We start from the raw sequence: 7413 nt of genomic DNA, 5'->3' as shown, positions 1-7413 counted from the left end.
GAGAGAGAGAGAGAGAGAGAGAGAGAGAGAGAGAGAGAGAGAGAGAGAGAGAGAGAGAAAGAGAGAGATACACAGAGAGAGAGATGCAGAGAAATAGACAGAGAGACAGAGAAAGGAAAAAATCAAGTAAAAATAAATAACAAGAAATGCCAGTGAATAGTATATTGCATTTGGGATATACTAGAGTCTTGGCCAAAACACTAAAGATCAGGTTTATTGTAGACAGCCAAAGACAATGCAGTTGCTCGTTGAGGAGACTGTACTTGATTCAAAATCCAATTTTAGTTTAATTTCTAGGAATGCTAAACATGATAGATATATGTCCATATTTCACATGGTGGATTTTGTTGATGAGGATACGATTTTCATGTTGACATTGTTTCTTTTTTCTTTTTTCCAAGATCTACGTTCAAAGATCTCTGCAGATGATTTATTTTAGTTCTATATGGTGACTAATTTTACTCTGCTCTGAGAACTCCATAATTATTTTTGACTCTGAGCATACAAATTCCTTACTAGATTTCTGGAACAGGTACCTAAATTGAGAATTTCAGCACTTGCATTGCCGTGTCTGCATGAAGATTTTGTTGTTTTATTTTATTTTTGACAGGTTCTTACTGTGTAGCCCAATATGACTTCCCATTCATTCAGAGCAATACTCTTTCTTTGGCCTTCCCAGTGCTAGGATTACAGGCATGGACTACCATGCCCGGCTCTCTGAGGTTCGTATTATCATTCAGCTTTTCTACTGTAATAACGTAAGGAGATTTTCTTCCCTTTGCTCCCCAAACCCACTTCCCAGAATATGCCTCTCCAGCATTTTATCATTCCCTTCTTATATTGGTAATGGCTTCCTGTTATCATCAACTGTAATCTGATATATTTTACTTCACTTTTCTAATTTGATTTGATATTACAAATCCATATACTGTATGCATTAGCCAGATACATTATTATGATACTTTGAACATTCCATACACAGGTATATGTACCTTTGGGACTTCTTATGCTGCTCTCTCAACCAGATTTATCCTTAACCTTCTGTCTGTATTTGAACTGCATATGTCTACATTTGTTAAGATAAACATACTTACATTTAATGAGAAAATAAAGCGGCTTACAATTTGAGAAGTTAATTTCCCTCTCATGTATCTAATAGTTTTGTTTTGAGTATCTCAGAACACTAGTTCCTGTTTTATATGACCATTCAGGACATTAGGCTCCTTATATGTTGTCAAATGGATGCATTATTGTTGCACCATCCCTGAGGGTATGGTCATCATTTGAGCAGCCAGCCTTGTGTCACTTCACTCTGTGGTTCCAACACTAGAAAGAATGGAGAGTGAGTAAGACAAAACCATTTTTCTGGAAGTAGAACATGCTGCTCTGCTCGTATCACATTGTAAGTTAGTCACATTCTCACACAACTGCAAGAAAGGCTAGGCAATATAGCCAAGTCACATGCATGGAAAATCGGTGGCCAACTTTTTGATAGCTCTCTCAAAATTTGTGCTACATTCTTCAAGTCCACTCCAGGTTCCTTCATGTTCCTTCAGGCTTTTCCTGACCCCTGAACTGGAAGAATTTCTCCTTTCTCTGAACTAACTACACTTAAGGGGCTTTTCAAATTGTAATGAATGTAAGACTAACCTAAGGAACCTTTTAAGACTACAGAGTCTGGATCAATTGGTCAGGGCTAGGGGGTGAGAATCTATATTTCTAACAAGCTCCCAGGTGATACCCATGTATTCATCAACAGAACATACTTTGAATGTACTATTTTTTCTCTCATATGAGGTATAACCTTTTGTACCCCATATTACTATTCATATACATATCTTAGCCTCCATACTAGACAGTTCCCATAACAGACTCTAAATTTCTTTGGCATCTGTCACTTCCACCCTGCCTCCCTCCAGCGCCAAGAATAAAGCCTTGAACACTTACTGGTAATTAATAACTGCTTGAATAATTGATGAGTGACTTCATCTAATTCTGAGTTGAGTATAAACTTCAGAAGGGCAACATGACTTATGCTAGTTTCAGGACTCTGTTTAGTATAATTACTTGTTTGAAAATCCCGAAGTCTAGGCAGACTGAGAAAATGCTAGAGAGCTGAGCTAAGTGAAACTCAGCAACTAGAAATCACATTTTATCAACGACTTTCCTCTCTATGTGCTGCGACTCTTTCAAAGAAAATGTTAATGCCTATGTTTGGAATGCATTTTCCAAGAGCCTCTCTGTTTAACAAAAGTGAATTTTTCTTGTGCCCACAACATTTCATGAGCCAATTTGATCAATTTTATTGAAGGGGTGGCTTTTTTCTTTCACCTGGAAACACTCAATGATCTTCCATTTGGAAAATCTCAAGTTGGGTATCAATTAAAGCAAATGAGAATGATCGCTCTCAACTTGGCATTGTTTTAGCCCATTCTTTTCTCAGTTCTGATATATGCAGTCATGCTGAGGGATATGGAACTTAGAGGAAGAGATGATATGTGTACAGTTTAAATAGGACTTACATTATAATCTATGCTAGTCACATGGAGAAAAATAAGTGGACCTGATTGTCTCTGACCACAATACACCTGCATGCGGAAACTCCTAACAGGAATTACTTTCTTTTCTTTCTTTCTTTCTTTTTGGAATTACTTTCAACTTGGAATTTATATCAGAATAAGAGAAGGCTGAGGATCCCTTTTGTATTCTATACAAAGAAAGATTTCACAAACTATCATGGTATTAATATAAAATATCCCCTGCAGTTTTATATCTTGAGTTCTTCTTCCTCAGATTGTATATTGTTTGGGGAGTCTATGGAATCTTTATAAGACAGGCTCTAGCTGGCAGAGGTAGGCTGTTAGGAATGGACCTTTGAAAGTTAGAGCCTGGTCCTAATTCCGGCTACCATGATGCAAGCAATTTCTTCCACAAACCCCCACCATCAATACCTTTGCTCCTCTTACCAAACTACGAAGTAGTGAGCCAATGTAAAACTTTACTCAGTAAGTGGTTTATGTTGGAAATTTTGTTACAATGATACAAAAGTAATATACAAGCAAATGAATCTTATTATTCAGATTTCAGCAATAGCATAGTTGAAGAAATCGGTTTTGTTTTCTATTAGCTCTCAGGTTCAATCAACTAATGCACTAGTACAACCCATAGAACTTCAAGATAAGACCTTTGGCCTTCACCTGTAGACTCTCTTCTTGGCAGCATCACATGGATATTAAGACAAGCTATTAATTTACACAGGCCTCTGTCTTTCCTTATAGTGATGACATATAAGGATTTATGGTATTATCACCATATGTTCTAATAAATACTGTTCACATCTGCACATGACCTTATAAGTATATATTTTTGTTCTTTATACTCTTTCAGCTAGTTTTAGAACATTATAGTTACAAAAGAAACATTATTAATAGGTCAGGGTCTAAGGTAAAGATATGCAGACCTCAAAGGAACAGAATTTTATAAGGTACTAACTCTCTTGCTGACAATGTGTAAGAATCTTCCTACATATCAAGTCCTATGTACCTTGCTTGTCTTAGTCTGGTTTAGGTTCAGATTTTCAAGAAAGAGTCTGAAATATGTTTGATAAAAGAGTCAGTTCTAATATTTTATTCTATATTTTAGTTTCCATGTCTGTGTGACAGGAGATACAGTTAAAATGTAGTTCAGCAACAATGGTTTTATTAATTACATGGAGGTAAGACTAGCCTTCTGTTTATATGCCCTCTATAATGTGGCTGAGCAGAGTCTTGCCATAGATTTTTTTAATGAACATACATTAATTATTGGCTCTGAGGATCTCCTTGACTTTACCTCTTGACATTACTTTTTAGTTTTAAAGGTCCTTGATTTTTTTAGACCATCAATGGCACATCTAAATGTAGAAAGTATTCTTATCCTACTGCCTAGCTGTAACCCACTTGCAAGGCATGTGTGAATACCACCTAATTAGCTGTGAAGTGCATTTTGGCATATGTCGGAAGTTAAAGCCACTTTCTTAGAGGAACTCAAACTCTGAATTTATCTTTATTAAGGCCTTGTCCAAATGATAAATATACACTGCCTCCTTGCTATCTACTGCTTGGAAATAAATCACTTTAGGATTGATTTGCTAACGGCTTTCTTCACTCAAAGGGTCCTCCTGCCCGGGAGGTCACACTGTCCTTCTTTACAAACAAATGCTGATAACCAAATAGAAGACTACATTGACCATATAGAGAATGAAGAAGGGAGTCTGGGGTAATGGCAAGCATGTCCTTTTACACAGCCTGGAAGCAACAGTCTCACTAAGACATAGTATTATTTTCTGAAAAGAGAGACAGGAAAAAAAAAAAAGAAACCCCAAACGATTTGTTAAGTATATGAGTGAACAGATGGGATGCATTTTGTTTGTTCAATAAAGTAGCATGAAGTTTGATACTTTAGACAGGAATTACAAGCTCCTCCAGGATTCTAAACAGTAATATAAATAAGTGAAACTGTATGGGTATGAAAGATTCAGAAATGATATAGAATCCATGGGGACTGAGAATCATCTCCCACCCACAGTAGCTTCCTTCTGCCACTTGAGAACATGGTCCAAATCTTGTTAAATCACTTTATTCTTCAAAAGAAGCAAACAGGTAATTTGATTTTTGTTAAAACATGATAGTTTCAATTTGTAAAGTTTAGAAAGTTTGCTTAGGAAACTTTTAAAGTCATTGTGTGGGACAAATATAATATCACCAAAGATGCTACCAAATCCATATCTACCTTATGAACGCAGACCTCTTTGCAGCTTCTCTATTGCTGTTCCTAACCCACTACTCAGTTGTCCATGAACAACTAGGACAACAATGGGTCCAGTATGGGAAAAACACACTTGCAGCTTCTGATGCTCACAAGACCTCCTTCCCCTCCATAATTGGATGCCTTCCGCTAGGGTGTGTTGTTGGGCATGGGACAGAAGAACTGTGTGGGTAATGAGGCCTAGAATAACAGAGGCATCCTGACCCTGAAGTAGTCCATTGGTTACAACATTATCACCAACAGGGATGACACAGAGAAGAACTGGCACCATACTTTTTATAATAAGGTCCATGCCCCCCCCCAACCAACACCCTGGTGTTACTCACCAAAGACAGACTGTATCTCAAGGCCAATCAGGAAAACATGACCCAGATCATGTTTAGACATTCTACAGCCCAGCTGTTCTTAGCCATTCAGTAGGTGCTATCTTGGATGCTTCCGGTCTTACCACAAACCTGTGATAGACTCCAGGCTTGCTTGTGTCTAACAGACTATGTCATGAAAATCCTGACCAAGCGTGGCTACAGTTTCCTTACATAGTCCAGTGGGAAATTGATAACGACATCATGGAAATACTTCTGTATGTCACCATGGACACTGAGCAAGACATAATCATCACTGTGTCTTTCTACTTCTTGGGGAAGGGCTATGAGCAGCATAATGGCCAGATTATCACTATTGATAATGAGTAGATCCACTGCCCAGAGAGTCTCCTTCAACATTCCTTCATGGCTACAAAATCCTGCAGCATCCAAGAAATTACTTTTAATTCCATCATTGTATGATGCCAATATTTGCAAAAACAAACAAACACCGGTCAACCAAACAAAACACCTCTATGTCAACAGAGTGGTGTCTGGTGGCACCAATCTATGATCAGGTATCAATGACAGGACGAAGAAGGAGATAATTGCTCTGGCTCCTAGCACTATGAGGATCAAGATTATCACTCCATTAAATGCACATATTCTGTGTGGATCAGTGGCTCTATCCTGGTCTCATTAACCACTTTCTAGGAGATATGGATAATCAAGGAGGAGTACTAGGAGTCTGTACCCTCCATCATTCACTGCTTTTGGCCTCCTAGAAAATTCACAGAGGGGTCAAGGCATCTAGGACTTCCATATACAATAACTGGAGACGAGTTTATTAAAATACACACCTTATAAGTAACAACAAGCAAATTATCACTGAAGAACACATTTGCCTTACTGATGCTTAAAGCCTAGCTACTTTAGATTTGTAGCTCCACATTTCTATATGGATTTTATGTCTTTTAATGACTTCTCTTCATATATAGCTTATATATTCTTTTTTGTTTGTTTGTTTTGTTGTGGGTGGGAGAGAAGTCTTCCATGGTGTAGTCACATAAAGGCGCCCATTCATACCATTATAAGCAACTGTAATGAAACTAATTGGGTCATAAAACCAAAAGAAAACAAAGCATTGTGATGGCTATTCCTGCCTTTACCATCACATGCAGACAACTATTCTTCCTTTGCATGGTATTTCTTCACCTGTTTGGGCCTTAGTAGAAATTGAACATTTGAGCAAGGGTCTCTAAGTTACCTTGTAACCTAAGTTGGCCATCATGAAATGGGTTTTTTTTTTTTCTGACCCACCAAACCATAAAGTAGATTGTGCACAGCATCAATCTATTATCACATGGAAATGGTATATATGTGATTGGGCCCAATCAGATTCTGAAGACACAAGCAAGTTATATGAAGAAGTTGACCACATGTTTAGGGTTGCTACTCCTGCTACAATTCTGCCTGCTCCCAAGCATGCACCTATAGACTCGTTTGGTGTGCCCTCTAATTGACTGACAGAGGAAAAGACTAGGGTGGTCAGGTTTACTTAGGATCCTGCACTTCATGCAGGCACTACCCTGACGTGGAGAACTATAGCATTACAATTCTGTTGCTTTAGATTTTTCAAAAAACCTACTTTAGTAAGCATTCTTAAACACTGCAGCCTCCCTTCTTAAATGTTTTAACCTCTCTTCTAGCCCACCATCCACCAGAGGTAGTGGGAAAGAAAGGTTAATATGAAACAGAGCTTGTGGACCTGTTTGGAAATAGTTCTTTGGGGCTATTTCAATCGTAGTTGTCAGCAATCCAGTCCACTAGCAAAACACCAAAACACATCATCATCAGCAGTCCAAATCACTTGGCAATCACCTCTCATTAACCAGGAATGACAGTTCTATCTAGGAGAAACTGCAAGGTTCCACCAGTCTGAATCCACAGAAGCAACAAGAAGCCATGAGAAGTTCTTTGTTGAGTTATAGTCTACGAAGTCACAGAAGGGAAGATTTTCTTTCTTTTTTTTATTAGACATTTTCTTCATTTACATTTCAAGCGCTATCCCCTTTCCTAATTAGGGGAGATTTTCAACTCGATACAAGGTGAGCAAAACATCCTCTTATCTGTGCTGCTTCAGCAAAACATCATATGACATAACTGAATTTCCAAAGAAACCAGAAATTCACAATTCCTTTCTTTTTTTTTTTAGAGTTTGTAGGTCTTTTTAAAATTTATTTATTATTATTTTCTTTATTTACATTTCAAATGCTATCCCGAAAGTTCCCTATAACCCCCCCCC

The 7413-nt window shown here is 37.8% G+C and overlaps 1 pseudogene; it reads left to right on the top strand.

Moving 5' to 3' along the window:
• The first annotated feature begins 5372 nt into the window (after window positions 1-5372).
• The window catches only part of LOC110313804, a 6289-nt pseudogene continuing 4248 nt past the window's right edge, over window positions 5373-7413 (top strand).

Source organism: Mus pahari, chromosome X, assembly GCF_900095145.1.
Source record: "Mus pahari chromosome X, PAHARI_EIJ_v1.1, whole genome shotgun sequence".
Taxonomy (NCBI): Eukaryota; Metazoa; Chordata; class Mammalia; order Rodentia; family Muridae; genus Mus; species Mus pahari.
The sequence above is the reverse complement of the archived record's forward strand: the minus strand, read 5'-3'. Positions and strand labels throughout refer to the sequence as shown.